We start from the raw sequence: 16,666 nt of genomic DNA, 5'->3' as shown, positions 1-16,666 counted from the left end.
GACTGACAGCTTTTCCTAATACCTTATAGTGTCTCTTTTTTTTTTTTTTGAGACAGAGTCTCGCTCTGTTGCCCAGGCTAGAGTGCCGCGGTGTCAGCCTAGCTCACAGCAACCTCAAACTCCTAAGCTTAAGCAATCCTTCTATTTCAGCCTCTGTAGTGTCTCTTTATTCATCAGTTTAATAAATCAGATTAAAAGACAGAGATCTTGCCAGGCATGATGGCTCATACCTGTAATCCCAGCTACTCAGAAGACTGAGGCAGGAGGATCACTCGAGCCCAGAAATTGGAGGCTGCAGTGAACTATGATTGTGCCATTGAACTCCAGCCTGGGTGACAGAGCAAGACCCTGTATCCAAAAAAAAAAAAAAAAAAAAGACAGAGATCTTGCAAACGACTCCTTATACACTTGGGTTTTGGATTTTATCTGGTATCTATGAATTTCCCTTTCTAAACCACCTCCTTAGAATTCTTATCAGAGGTCAAAGAACAAAAATTCTATACCATTAGGTTGTGACCTTCAGATCAGCAGGTGATAAAAGGTACTTTACACTTATTATTTCATTTAATGCTCCCAACAACACTATGGGAAAAGATATCGTATGACAAAAACATACATTGTTAGAAAAAATCATAGCCAAATCCAGATATTTCCAACCTAAGAATTCACGTTCTTCACACTATACCATGATTTAAGAGACAGACACATTCATTTAACAATACAACACAAACTGTAACATAGCTTATTATAAGAGAAGTATAAATAAAATGCTGTCCCAAACCCACAGTTTCTTTTGTCTAGTATAAAGAGAAAAGGGTTATTACTGGGTAGTAGAAAAACTACGGAAGCCTTCAAGGGAAATGCCAACTGAAAGAGGCCTTGAAGGATAAATAAAAGGTCAACAGGTCCTGAAAATATAGCCATCAAATAAATTCCCCATGTGGACTCATTCACAGGAACTATCCCTCATATTCTTATTTCTTATACTCCTGAAAATTGCTCAGTACTTTAGAACCTTGCTCATCTTCAGAATTCTCTCTATTCCATCTGCAAGTGCTCCCTGACACCTACCCCAAACCAAACTTACCTTTGTAATTTTTTTCCCTAGCCAGTAGACCACCAGAGATTCTCTTTACAATTTTTTTCAGGACACCTAAGGTTATCCTTGCTTAAAAATAGACAATTATCTCTGAGGCATTAGGTTTTTCAATGACACTTTGTATTTTACTCGTCCTCTGTATTCTGACGCATTTATATCTACCTAATATTGCCCAATCTTAGTTTACATTTTATAATATTTTTTTCACAATCCTTATATATATGGCCTGGTCTCTATTCCTCCTGAATAACAATTTCTAGTCTAAAAACTAAAAGCATTAGAAAAAAAGATGCATTTATTTAACCGTAAAACAATATTAACTGAATAAACAACTCTTAACAAAACTAAAAAACAATGTTTATATTTCCTTTGGTGATCAAATATTAACAATACACAATTTCAACAACTTATATAGTAATGTTTTTACCAAAATTTTTCTGTGTTAATGGAAAATTGGCCTGGCACAGTGGCTCACACCTGTAATCCTAGCTCTTTGGTAAGCCAAGGTGGGAGGACTGCTTGAAGCCAGGAATTCAAGACCAGCCTGAGTAACACAGCAAGACCCTGTCTCTGCAAAAAATTTTAAAATTAGCCTGGCATGGTGGTGCACGCCTATAGTCCCAGCTACTCAGGAGGCTGAGGCAGGAGGATTGCTTTGCGCCCAGGAGTTTGAGGTCACAGTGAGCTATGATTGTGCCACTACATTCTAGCCTGGGCAACACAGCAAGACCTTATCTATAAAAAGAAAAAAAAAAGTAAATTAATATTAGAAGGGAATTCATCTTGAGTTTACATACCTTTGAGGTACAAATGAAATGTGCTAAAAATTGCCCAGATGTTTGTATTATTGATAACGGAATAATTATGTTCACTATATGGTAAGCACCATGCTAAGGCTTTATTTTATTTTCACAAGACCCTATAAAGTAATATTAGTATCTTCTTACAAATGAAGAAATTGAGATTCAGAGAGGTTAAATTACTTGCCCAGAGTTACACTGCTTATAGTCAGAGCCAGAGCCAGGATTTGAATCCAAATCACTATGCTGACAAAATTTCTGTTTTTTCAACTATAGAATGCCACTTTCACCAGGTGTGGTGGAGCACACCTATAGTTCCAGCTTACTCAGGAGGTTGAAGTGGGAGGATCACTTGAGCCCAAAAGTTTGAATCCAGCCTGGGCAACACAGCAAGACCCCATCTTGAAAAAAAAAAAAAAAGAATGCCGCTTTCATTCCCAAATCCTGCATAGAAAAGGAGGTCAAATTATCAAACCAATGTGAGATTTTCCAAAATTTAACAATTATCTTACAATGTTCCCACATGTAGGATCACAGTTAGTCACTGATAAAATCAGCATGAGAATTCCACAAAAGCAACTAGAGAAAATCACTAGGCCATTTTAACACATGCCTCCTTCTAGGTATTGTTATATAGCAAATCTCTCATCCAAAGGCCGGGCATGGTGAACAAATCTTGACTTGGCCTTGGTAAGGAGCCAGCAGAGCCTCAGCATCACCTTGGAGGCTAGCTGTCCCTGAGTAGATGGCAGCATTGTTCAAAATCATTCCATTATTACACTGGGTAGAGGCCTTCTGTTAGAATCAATTCTCATATAAAGGAATTCCATTCCAAAAGAAAATCAACCCCTAACAAAGCTTTTGTTATAGTGTTTGCAGGGTCATGTTCATATGAAGTAAGAAATTCCAAACAACTCACAAAAGAATCCACAGTAAATTTGGATACTTTTATTAGGCATACAGAATTGTATCAATGTAATTACTACAAATGGACTGTTTATTCATCACTGATGCTTAACTGAATTTCTGAGTATATAAGAGACATATCCTAAAGCACTGATTTCTCTATTTCTCAAATTTCAAAAATAGAATTCCACTTAATTATGTCATTGACACCCCGATTACTTCAACACCCCTATGAGGCTAATAACACAATAATCACAGATTTTCTGTTCTTCATCTTAAGGGCTTCCATTTTTGTTTATGTTTGATTTGTTTCACATACTTCTAGACTTGTCATGTTTTCTTTCTCTTCATCTTTTTCAGATCTAAAAATAACAGCAAAAACCTACAAAGCTTTAATTATCTAAAATATTTCTAATAAAATCAAATTTTCATATGCACAGGGCCAAATTATACACATAAATTAATCATTCCTTCCACAAACACAATACCAAGGAGGGTGGCCTAGGTTGAATATTCTAACATATCATTCAGATTTTTCTGGAGGAAATAAATTATAATAGCAGAAAATGTAATATAATTTTCAAACATATATCACATCAGTACATTAAGAAATGTAATTCCAAAATGGTCTAAAACACACCAATTCTTCCTTGAAATCAAAAAAATAACTAAGACATACTATGAATGCCATTATGACCTATCATTACCACATCCTAATCATGTGTCTCCCTCCATAATTATTGTTTTCACATCCTGGTTATATGTATATCCCCAATGTTGTCTATGTTACTTAGGGTCAAGGTCCTTGTCTTATCTTTGGTTTCCCAAGGTATAGTACAAAATTTGGCACAGAACCTGCTCGAGCCCGGATTCGGTGACTCATGCCTGTAATCTTAGCACTCTAGGAGGCCGAGGTGGGAGGATTGCTTCAGGTCAGGAGTTAGAGACCAGCCTGCGCAAGAGGGAGACCCTGTCTCTACTGAAATAGAAAAAAAAATTAGCCAGGCATGGTGGCCTGTGCCTGTAGTCCCAGCTACTTGGGAGGCTGAGGCAGAAGGATCACTTAAGCCCAGGAGTTTGAGGTTGCCGTAAGCTAGGCTGATGTCACACAGCACTCTAGCTTGGGCAACAGAGCAAGACACTGTCAAAAGAACCTGCTCAATAAATCATCAATGAACTGAAATAAACCTCGTTTACATACGTTAGAGGTGAAAATGAAATCAGGTATGCAAGAGTACTCTGGAAACTATAAAGTACTATACAAGAGTTGGTTAGTACCAGAATGCTACCAGAGAACAGCACTATTGGCTGACACTTCTGTAAGACCTATTACTGGCATATATAAATCATAGTATCATTAAGGCCCATATTACATATGGCCAAATTTGACTCTGATAATGTTACTCCTCACCTGACATTTCTAAACAACCACTGTTCCAAACAATGAGATGGTCCTAATTTAAAATACTATTTCAATCATGAGGTCAAAATAATTAAATCTAAAGCATCATAACTGTGTAACATGCGAAGAAAAATCATGGACTTCTTTCCCATTGAATAAAAAGCCTTCCTACACTTCAACCCAGTACTACACTTAATACAGAGTAAATTCTTGTTAAAGCTTTGCTAAATTTTAAGCAAATACAAATCTCCACACCTAAATTGTACAAGATAAAATTTGCTTAAGGGTATTAACGTATCTGTAGACAAATGAAACAAATTAGTGAGGTATCTGTGCTGCCCTTGGTCAGGGCCCACCTACCTTGGTCCTTGCAGTTCTGAGTCACCTTCATCTTCAGGTTCAGCCCTTTCCCTTACCCCAGCAGGTCCAAAGTTAATTCTGACCCCAGACAAAAAGTAATATAAGGTCAGTCAGGACCCAGTATTTCCCTGCACTTTGTGTGTCCCCAGGCATTAGTCCATTTGTCCACCTATCAATCCCCCCAGAAAACATTCACTGAGTACTGTCTATGTCAGGCACTATATCAGGCTTGAGAACAACTATGACTTTGTAACTAACTGTGATATCTATGAGGGAACGTCACCCATATTATTAGCATTCTTTAAAGTAGTCTGGGCTGGGTGAGGCGGCTCACACATGTAATCCTAGCATTCTGGGAGGCGGAGGCGGGTGGATCGTTTGAGCTCAGGAGTTTGAGACCAGCCTGAGCAAGAGGGAGACCCCAGCCCTACTAAAAAAAAAAAAAAAAAATAGAAATTCTATGGACAACTAAAAATATATATATAGAAAAAATTAGCCGGGCATGGTGGCGCATGCCTGTAGTCCCAGCTACTCGGGAGGCTGAGGCAGAAGGATTGCTTAAGCCCAGGAGTTTGAGGTTGCTGTGCACTAGGCTGACACCACAGCACTCTAGGCCAGGCAACAAAGCGAGACTCTGTCTCAAAAAAAAACATAATGTTAATATTTATCCATGTTGATATATATCTTAGTTCATTTTAACTATTTTTCATTTGTTTATATATATTTAAATTATCCATTTCTCTACTGACATTTAGGTTTTCAATTTTTCAGTTACAAATAATATTGCAATAAGGATTTTTGTTTATTTCCTTGTGTATATTTCTCATTTTTCTAAGATATATATCTAGAAATGGAATTGGTGAATTTAGGGTAAGTACACCTTCAACTTTACTAACTTTTGCCAATTGCTCTCTAAAGTGGTTGAACTATTAACAGTTTAGTCTTTGTAGTAACTTCTGCTAAGAGTTCCAAAATATTAATTCTACCCTTCTTCTATTGATAATAGTGCCTCCAAATTTGAGGTGGGCACCTAGCCTACTGGAATAAATATTACCATTTCCCATCATCCTTTGCAACTATCTGTGGCCATGTGCCCAAGGTCTGGTCAACGGCATATTTGTAGAGGTTAACTGGGCCACTTCTAGATCATAGCCTTAAAAAGAAGAGATGGACCTTCTCCTTGCTGGCTGGTATACGGATATGATGGTGGTTGCTAGAGTAGCTACAAGGAAACCAAAGAATGAAAATGCCTATTAAAGTTGGCAAATCAGGCCGGGCGCGGTGGCTCACACCTGTAATCCTAGCACTCTGGGAGGCCAAGGTGGGTGGATCCTTTGAGCTCAGGAGTTTGAGACCAGCCTGAGCAAGTGCGAGACCGTGTCTCTACTAAAAATAGGAAGAAATTATATGGACAACTAAAAATATATACAGAAAAAGTTAGCCGGGCATGGTAGCACATGCCTGTAGTCCCAGCTACTCGGGAGACTAAGGCAGGAGGATTGCTTGAGCCCAAGAGTTTGAGGTTGCTGTGAGCTAGGCACTCTAGCCCAGGCAACAGAGTGAGACTCTGTCTCAAAAAATAAATAAATAAATAAAGTTGGCAAATCAACAAATTAAAAGAAACCTGTGTCCCAATCACCATATTAGCCTTATGCTGTCTATTCTAGTACTGTACAAGAGAAAAATAAACTTCCACTTTATTAAACCATATTATAGTTGAATCTGTTGTAACAGCCAGAATGCATACACTAACAAAAGCATATCCCCTTGATGATGCAAAGAGTTGCTGCATATCTTTGCCAACATTTTCATCATCACAGTTTAGTTTTTGTCAAAGTGAGATTTTTGAAATGGTATTACATTGGTGTTTTAACTTGCATTTTCCTGACTAGTGAAGTTCAGTCACCTTTTTACCGTTACTGGCCACTCTAGGCTTCTCTTTTGTGAACTGAGATAAACCGGTTGACATCCGTTGCCCATTTTTCTTTTGGGTGATATATTTCTTGTCAGTTAAAAACATTACATATTATGAAAATTTCTTCCTGCCTTAACTTCACTGTTGGGGGCTAATCTCAGTTTTCTTAACTTTCGAACAAGGAGGATCATATAATTTTGTAGGACCTGTCTTTTAAGAGGTGGTAGGCATAATTTTCAGTTCTGAATGTGGAGACATCTTTCAGCAAGCATTCAGGATTTGCAAACAAACTCCAATAATACTACCTGATGAATTTTTCTTATAAAAGGCACAAAATAAATCAAAAGGAAAATGAGGGATTCCAGAGGTTTTAACACTGTCCTTGAAAAACAGAACTAAAGGGGCCGGGCACGGTGGCTCACGCCTATAACCCTAGCACTCTGGGAGGCCAAGGCGGGAGGAATGCTCGAACTCAGGAGTTCGAGACCAGCCTGAGCAAGAGTGAGACCCCCCCGTCTCTACTAAAAATAGAAAGAAAATTAGCTGGACAACTAAAAATATATACATAAAAAACTAGCCCGGCATGGTGGCACATGCCTGTAGTCCCAGCTACTCGGGAGGCTGAGGCAGAAGGATTGCTTGAGCCCAGGAGTGTGAGGTTGCTGTGAGTTAGGCTGAAGCCACGGCACTCTAGCTCAGGCAACAGAGTGAGACTCTGTATCAAAAACAAAAACACCAGAACTAAAGGATGTAATGATAGTAGACAAAGTGAGAGAGAGTCTGACTCCAGGAAAAAGCAGCTTTACTAGAAAGGAAATGTTATCACATCACTTTTCTTGTCCTTTTGAGTAATATTTACAATCAAAACTAAGAAGCTTTTCTTGATTTCCAATTTAAAAATCAATTTAAAATAAAATACATAAGGCTGAGCGCAGTGGCTCACGCCTGTAATCCTAACACTCTGGGAGGCTGAGGGAGGTGGATCGATTGAGCTGAGGAGTTCGAGACCAGCCTGAGCAAGAGTGAGACCCAATCTCTACTAAAAATAGAAAGAAATGATTTGGACAGCTAAAAAATATATATAGAGAAAAAATTAGCCAGGCATGGTGGCACACGCCTGTAATCCCAGCTACTCGGGAGGCTGAGGTACGCGGATTGCTTGAGCCCAGGAGTTTGAGGTTGCTGTGAGCTAGGCTGATGCCAGGGCACTCTAGCCCAGGCAACAGAGTGAAACTCTGTATCAAAAAATAAATAAATAAATAAATACATGTTTACAGAAAAAAATGTAAATGTCTCAGCCTTCATACTGCAAAATGTATAAATGTTCAAGTCGGAAGTCAAGGGTGAAAAAGAACAAAACAGTAAAGGATGATAGTATCTTTAATTTGTCAAGCTGAGATGTCATCTTTAAATGATGGAACAAGGAATTAAGATGTAACTTACAGGCCGGGCGAGGTGGCTCACGCCTGTAATCCTAGCACATTGGGAAGCCGAGGCGGGTAGATTGTTTGAGCTCAGGAGTTTGAGACCAGCCTGAGCAAGAGCAAGACCCCGTCTCTACTAAAAATAGAAAGGAATTATATGGACAGCTAAAATATATATAGAAAATTTAGCCGGGCATGGTGGCCTGTGCCTGTAGTCCCAGTTACTTGGGAGGCTGAGGCAGAAGGATCCCTTGAGCCCAGGAGTTGGAGGTTGCTGTGAGCTAGGCTGATGCCATGGCACTCTAGCCCGGGCAACAGAGTGAGACTCTGTCTCAAAAAAAAAAAAAAAAGATGTATCTTACAGATGTAACAGCACAACAAATACAAGGATATAATTATATAAAGAGGGATGGTGTGGTAGAGACAGAATAAGTGAGCTAAATCCTTACCTAAGGCAGTGGAAATCAACAGATGCACTCAGTAATGGAAGGACGTTATTTAAATATACTGAGGTGAAGCCAAAACAAATAAGAGTTTAAAGTACAGTCAGCTCTCTGTATGCTGGATTCTGCATCTGTGGATTCATCCAACTATGAATCAAAAATAATTGGGGAAAAAAATGCACCTACAATGAACATGTACTATTTTTCTTGTCACTATTCTCTAATACAGTATAACAACTATTTTCATAACATTGATATTTTATTTGGTATTACAGATAATCTAGAAATGATTTAAAGTATATGGGAGGATGTGTGTAGCTTATATGCAAATACTATGCCATTTTCTAGCATGGGCTTGAGCATTGGTGAATTTTGGTATCTGAGGGAAGTCCTGGAAACAATCCTCTACAGATAACAAAGGACAACTGTTCTTCCTGGGGGCTGTGGCTAGGGTTGGGGCAGAGAACTATTGTTTGATCAACATTAAATTTCTTAAATGATAGGCAATACTTTAAATATTTAAAAAATTACTTTTTAGAAAACAGTATGAAATTTGAACAAATTTCCAGGAAACAGGTTAAAAATTGCATATTCTTGGTAACTACTGGAGTTAAATACTTTGCCTTTTTGTCTCACCATTTAGTAACTGAGAAACTGAGGACTGATATATGCTTTGCCAACACCCTGACAGTTATCACAGCTTTCTTTGATTTAAAGATGACATAGAGATGAACCTACTCAATATAACATTCGTTGCCTAGTAGGTGCCAACTACTATGAATCAGAAGCAGAATAACCTTTTTCAAATTCCACAGTAATAAACTTAGTTACATATTATGCCTATTTCCAAGACATGCTGACCCATCCAAAATTGTTCACTGATTGTTTTGAAAGTTTACTTTTGTGATCTCAATCCTCCTAGGGTACTGCATTGCCCAGAAGTCCTCTAGAAATGAAATTCTGAGGCTGAACACTAATTTCTGTATTTATGCATACCTACAACCTACAGTTGGATCACAGTGGCCAATTACTGATTCAACTGCACCATTCTATTCAGTGTCTTGTTCTCCAACATCATACTCTATCATGGTTAACAGATCATCTGCCTCTTGTCCATTAACAAACCTTCCTCTCTGGGGCCGGGCGCGGTGGCTCACGCCTGTAATCCTAGCACTCTGGGAGGCCGAGGCGGGTGGATCGCTCAAGGTCAGGAGTTCGAGACCAGCCTGAGCAAGAGCGAGACCCTGTCTCTACTAAAAATAGAAACAAATTAGCTGGCCAACTAAAATATATATAGAAAAAATTAGCCAGGCATGGTGTCACATGCCTGTAGTCCCAGCTACTCAGGAGGCTGAGGCAGTAGGATCCCTTAAGCCCAGGAGTTTGAGGTTTCTGTGAGCTAGGCTGACGCCAGGGCACTCACTCTAGCCAGGGCAACAAAGCAACACACTGTCTCAAAAAAATAAAAACAAAAACAAACAAACAAAAAAACCTTCCTCTCTGGGACTATCTGGTTTTCCTCCTGTTGATATAAATTTCCACAAACATCAGCTTTCATCTAAGAAATCCCACAATGGTGACCCACAAGTATAAGTGGCCTACAGATGTGTTTCACCCATACTGCTTAGTATTAATTTTATAAAAATACAAAAATATCTAACTTCTCTAGAAAAATGAAATCTGGCAACCTTGGCCAAACACTGCACATAGCATTACCCTCATCTATTAGGGTCATGAGCTCACCATTCTCCATTTGGTTTGTTTCACTAATCTTCATTACCTGCCCAGTTCTTGTAGACACTTTAATTTGCAATCTTTGGTCTAGCCCTGTGGTCGATCTCCAACACCCACCAGTGTGTGGCCTATTAAGAACAAGGCTGCACAGCAGCAGGTAAGCAGCAGAGGGAGCTAAGAATCATCTGTATTTACAGGTACTCCCCATCACTCACATCACCACCTGAGCTCCACCTATCAGATCAACACCATTAGATGAGCGGTACAATTACATTACAATGTAACAATAAGAATAAAGTGCACAATAAATGTGATGTGTTTGAATCATCCTGGAACTACCCCTTCCTCCCTCCAGTCCGTGGAAAAACTGTCTTCCATGAAACCAATCCCTGGTGCTAAAGAAGTTGGGACCACTGGTCTAGCCTCCATCTATTTGGAACTACAGCTAATCTTTCACAATTAAGGAAATGAAAACTTCTTATTCTTGCAGACATTCCACAGGACAAGTTACTTTTCAAAACTCCTTCCATTCTTCCTGAACAAACACAGATTTCATTGTTTTGTTTTGAGAACAGCTCTGTCCAAAAAGACCTTTGCTATTGCAAAGAGTTACTCTTTAGCACTAGTTACACTAGTTACATGTTCTAGCACTTACTTATACTAAATACATGTTCTAAAGATCATGCTCAAAAGAATAGCATGACTGAGTCAGATTTAAATTGCATAATGTTCAAATAGAGAAAGGCACCTCTCTCAGAAAGCTCTAGTCTGTTTTTGATGAACTCGATTAACCCATCACTGGCAATTTAATTGAAACTAGCAATTACTAAGGCCTATTTTTAAGTGTCATACAGCATGCTAGGTTTTAGGAATGCAAAGAACAAGGCACTCCAGTATAAACAGGCAACATTTATGGTTAAGTACGCAGTGCAATGAAAGCACATAACACTTTTAACTCTGACTCGAGCATTACAAAAGCAATCCGTGTAACCAGAAACATTTGTACCCCATAATATTTTGAAATTAAAAAAAAAAAGCACATATGAAGGTCATCATAGAGGCCCAGGGGTTTATCAGAGGGAATTGTCTCTAAACTAGTATCTGGAAGATGTGGGGAAATAGAAGTTACCCAAGTCAAAGTAGTAAGGGGAGGAGATAAGGTCTTCAGGCAGAAAATTAAGAGTTTAAGCTGAGTACCAAGGGGGAATGGCAAGAAATAAAGTTGGGGTGATAAGCAGGGGTCAGATTATGAAGGGCCTTTAAGCCAAAAGAAGTAAACAAAGTTTCAAGGTAAAACTTCAGTCTCACTCTTGACTCCTATCTCTTACATGTCACTTCCAATCATCCAAATTTTATCCTAGGAAAAAGGAGTCATTAAAAGAGTAAGAAATAGGATAGGAAACTGAAGAAACACAAAAGGAAACAATTATGAGACCACTAACGCAGCAGGAGTTGATGGGATTCCAGAGCATACCAAAAAGCATTACCACATAGGATGATTACCTAGGACCAAGCACAGTAGCTCATGCCTGCAATCCTAGCACTTTAGGAGGCCAAGGCAGGAGGGATCCCTTCAGGCCAAAAGTTTCAGACCTGCCTGAGCAACAAGGCAAGACCCCGTTTCTAGAAAAAAACAAAAAAATTAGCTGGGTGTGGTGGTGTGTGCCTATAGTCCCAGCTACTTGGGAGGCTGGGGCAGGAAAGGAGGATTGCTTAAGCCCAGGGGTTTGAGGTTGCAGTGAGCTATGATGATGGCACTGCACTCCAGCCTGGGCAAGTCAGACCATGTTGAAAAGAAAAAAAAGAAAAGATCTCCAACGTGATAAAAGGGTGCAGATTACTGTAGATACGGTAGGTATCTAAAAAGGCTTGGCTCCTACTCCTTATGAATTAGAAAGTAAAGCCATCAGAAAAGTGTGTGTATGGGGGCAAGGGGTGGTGACGGAAGAGGACAAGAATCTGAAAAGCAGAGATGCAGAACAGCCAGCGAAGTGAAAAAGGTGACTATCTTTACCACAGCATTGTTTCACAGTATCATGGTCCTAGCAAAGGTCGAAATGTATGGTTATACTTTGCACATTTCCGTTATACATCTACAAAGTATGATTATAGATTGAGACATCAATTTGCAAGTTTGACTGTCTTCAGTAGCACAGCTATAAACACTCTTCTTCAGAGAAAGAGTATTAATCATTCACTCGAAGTATATTCATTGAGCACTAGTACAAACATAATGTACAAAACTTCACTGAAGAGGAACTTCCAAGAATCAGATCAAAGCACTGAATCGTAGTGAAATACTTCACGAAGCCAAATGGAAGTTTGTTTATTTACAAATAATGGTCTGAATTACCTTACCTAATGGGCTCACAGATGCTCTCAAACTCCAAGTACAAATAATCTCAAAGAATGAATAGTATTCACTTAAAACAACTGTTAGAAAGTATACTCTATGAGAATTGGGTTTTAGGAAGGTTCTACAAAGAATTCACAGGGAATAGAAATTACGTGGGCATTACAGGTTTTGGGGAGAGGTGAGCAACATCCTGCAATTGAGAGGAAATGGCAGAAAAACTGAGGCACTTAGTTTGGAAAGTGACCAAAGAAAATAATGGTCTTAAGTATAAAGCTAGCCTTGGTGAACACAATGGAAGTCAGGCCCAATCATGTTTGCTGCATCTTACTATTCCACATCACTAGGACAATGGTGATAAGGAAATAGTGGCAGCCTCAGGTGATACAGATTTTGGATGCTTCTGAAGACTTTAAGAGCCCAAAACCACCACTCTAGTCAATGTTATTTCTATAATAAAAATCAAATGCACTCCAAGCCTTAGACAAAATGTGTATCCCTAATGTGGTATAAAGGATGTTTTAACCTCAAATGACCTTGCCACATCCTTTACAACTTTCCTTTACATGCCTCCATTCTGTTGGGTTTTCCAGTTTCTCCTAACACTTTCATCAATTTGTCCAAACCCTAACAGTCCTTGAACATCTACTTCAAAAGTCACTTTCCCTCCTGACACCATGCAAGCGGAATCGCCTTTCTTCAAATTTTACTTCAAAGGGGATTTTCACTTCCTTATCACTGTTGATGTACTTTTCTTTAAGGAGAAAGACTGGTTATTTTTGCCTCTCAATGTCTTACTACATCTTCAATAAACCCCTGCTAAATATAAGTCTTACAAATCAGGTGTGCACTAAATCAGCTGTTTGAAAAACTTAATTTCCAATCTTTCCTTTTTCTTTTTTGTGCTTCTCACATTAAGGAGGGTTGGCATCATCTAATTTCTCCATTTGTCACCCAGAATAATTCATCACACGAGTTACTCTTGAATTGTTTTGGAGCAGGTTCTTACTGCTCCACAGGTCCTTATATTACCCACCAACCCACCTTGCCCCACCAATAACCAACTTTTAATCATAAACTATATATTACTCACCAGCTGCAAATCTTCCAAAGGCTTCATCAGAGTAAAATTCAAACCATGTGGTCCAGTGTGATTTCATCCACCCCTCCAACGCACTCTCATTACATAAACACACCCCTTCCATCCCCCATTCATACCTCATTTTTCATTCCTCCAAGACCTTATGCTGTCCCATTTCATGGTCTCTGCAACTACTCTATCTTCTGCATGAAATACTGTTATCCAACAAGACTTTGCAAAGGCTAGTGTTTTTTTTGGTTTGTTTTGAGACAGTTTTGCTGTTGCTAGAGTACAATGGCACCATCATAGCTCACAGCAACCTCAAACTCCTGGGCTCAAGTGATTCTCCTGCCTCAGCGTCCCAAGCAGCTGGGACTACAAGCACATTGCCACCACATCTGCCTAATTTTTGTATTTTTTGTAGAGACAGAGTCTCACTCTTGCTCAGGCTGGTCTCACACTCCTGAGCTCAAGCGATCCTCCTGCCCTGGGCTCCAAGAGTGGATTATAGGCATTGATCTGTGCCCCAGCCAAGAGAGGCTTCTTAAATCTTCAGTTTGTAAGTTACTCTTCAGAAGTATTTCCTGTCTACCTGTACAAAGGGTAATAGCCAAACACATACTAGACATTCTTCGTATGTATTTACGCAACAAATTTTTTTAGGTTTTCTCTGCCTGCCCCACCAAAGCACTGGTCTGACAATGTTAGTTCCTTCATGTACACATACAAAAAAAGTGAGCACTTATAAAGTGATGGCCCATATTATAAGTTATTTTTACATGTAACAACTTGTTTCTCACAAACCTAAGAAACTTAATGACTATCAGTTGAGAAGTAACATGCTCAAGGTCATATAACCGGTGAATGATGGAAAAGCAAAAATTTGCTCTAATTTTATGGTTACTTTAAACCACTATGCTACTTCTAACTCATCTACCTATCCAGCCTCAAATAACACTGTATCATACCACATACCTCATACTCATATTGGCTAAACCATGCTCTTTTACCCCTTACTTTCTCCCTATAGACATTCTATACTTAATAAAAAAAACTTTCTCATCGTTACCAGGGCATACCGAAAACTGCTCAGGACAGCAGATATATGTCATAATTCATTCTGAATATAAACTTTTCTGGATATAAATCAATAAACGGGCTGAGACAAGTTACATAATAAATATTTTATTTCTCTTTGTAGGTAACAGGCACTCAAAGGTTTGTTAATGAATGAAGCAGACACTCAGCCACCTACTCCTAACAAAAAGAGGCTGACTTTTTTTTTGAAGGCAGGGTCTGTTGCCCAGGCTAGAGTGCAACGGTGTCATCGTAGCCCACTGCAAACTCAAACTCCTGGGCTCAAGCGATCCTCCTGCCTCAGCCTACTGAGTAGCTGGGAATACAGGCACATGCCAACACACCTGGCTAATTTTTCTATTTTTTTTTTGTAGAAACAGGGTCTCCCCATGTTGCTCAGGCTGGTCTCCAGCGAACCTCCCACCAAAGTGCTAGGATTACAGGTGTGAGCCACTCCGCCTGGCCAAGGCTGGCTTTTCATAATGCAGACGCAAAAATCTTTGAATTTTTAGATGAAAGCAAATTAAAAATTGCTTCAGATATGAAAATAAAGCACCATTTTTCAAGTGGTAGTTTGAGCTTATTTAAAGCATAGTAAACACCCTCAGACCACCTGAAAAAGAAACAAAACACTTCAATGCCCTTTGTGATTCCTAGTTATTATATGGTTACACACCCTAAGAAACATCTCCATTTCCAAACTCTACTAGTAGACAAAAATTAAACATGTAAACATGTAATTGTGGTCCTCCATTTCACTTGTTTTGTTTTGCACAAGCTTCTAGCTACGTTTTAACCAGGTAAGAAATCATAGTGACAAGATTAACTAACACAACCCTTATAAAAAATTTGTTTAAAATAAACCCCCACAAAAATCAAAAATATTAATTATAGTTTTAATTATGATAAATAAACCAACATTAAAAGTCAGTATTCAATTACAACCTTTACATTAGTGAGTTCATTTACTTATATAAAAATTCAGCTAATAGACTTTTTTTTTTAGCTAAACCATTTTATGTATACATGGACTAGCCATTTAGCCTCCCTTGTGTGCTTTGTTCAGGCCCTCCTTGGACCTTCTTAAAATCCTATCCCTTATGTGAACTGCTCTTCACTTAACTCCTTGCCAGTACAAACGAAGCCTCAAGATTGACTCGAGACAGGCTTCCTCTTTCCCACCCTTTAGGATCTTGTACCACTTTACAAAATAATGCTAGCCTATAGTTTGGAAAGCAATGGACCTATTTCTCAGAAATAAATCATCTTTTATGGCACAGCAATTAAACACTTTACACCTTAATCTTATTGCCATCTTATTATTAATACAATATCCCACGGAGTGGGGAGACTCTAAATTAAAGGATTTTTTTCTCTTATTTTAAAAAGACTGCTTCTATGCAAACTATGTATTGGCTTAATACCATTTTACTATTATACACTGATTCCTATAATATTCCAGGAAAGCACAAAACTTTTTCCATTTTTGATCAGCTACCTATTCTCAGTTCTAACTGGAGCTGAAAAACAGAAAACTTAATTTATTGAAAAGTCATCACTGAATCTTAAAAAGGGACACTTAGATAATTCTTCTCGAAGATCTTTAACAGCCACTTATTTCTACCCTGAAAAAAGCTTAAAATAAAATTAGTATTTAAAGCACCATACAAAATTAAAAGGAAAAAATGTACATTTCAATTCAATCATTATGTGAAGAAATCTGTAAAAATGGTAGACACATATACATTGTTGCAAAGGAGATTTAAGCATTCTTAATCAGTTATAAATAGTATCTTAAACTATGGAAATTTGGCTACATACTCTCATCACTATTACATGCATTTAAAGTTACATACTTACCAAATTTTGACTGTCTGTTTATCCCTGCTAAAAAAGGACACAGTTCCTTAGAAATTTACTTCACTTTAAATCTTAAAGACACAAAGAGGGTCCATACTTTGTTTAGTGCTTATCTAGAAGAATGTATTACTACATCACATACTCAGATACCCATTTTCAGATTTTAGAAAACTATCACTGCTCACACTAAAAGCCATCAGAGTTGACCACTC

At 38.5% G+C, this 16,666-nt stretch overlaps 1 protein-coding gene across 1 annotated transcript in view; it reads right to left on the bottom strand.

Moving 5' to 3' along the window:
• Positions 1–2,832: 2,832 nt before the first annotated feature.
• Positions 2,833–16,666, bottom strand: part of ZNF207 (zinc finger protein 207) — a 39,691-nt gene continuing 25,857 nt past the window's right edge. The window contains exons 16-18 of the transcript XR_006728805.1: positions 16,455–16,481; positions 4,568–4,645; positions 2,833–3,167 (exon numbers count right to left, since the gene is read on the bottom strand). The gene's annotated coding sequence lies outside the window, so the exon portion shown is untranslated. The remainder of the gene's footprint in view (positions 3,168–4,567; positions 4,646–16,454; positions 16,482–16,666) is intronic.

The sequence above is a fragment of the Lemur catta genome, chromosome 15 (assembly GCF_020740605.2).
Source record: "Lemur catta isolate mLemCat1 chromosome 15, mLemCat1.pri, whole genome shotgun sequence".
Lineage (NCBI taxonomy): Eukaryota > Metazoa > Chordata > Mammalia > Primates > Lemuridae > Lemur > Lemur catta.
The sequence above is the reverse complement of the archived record's forward strand: the minus strand, read 5'-3'. Positions and strand labels throughout refer to the sequence as shown.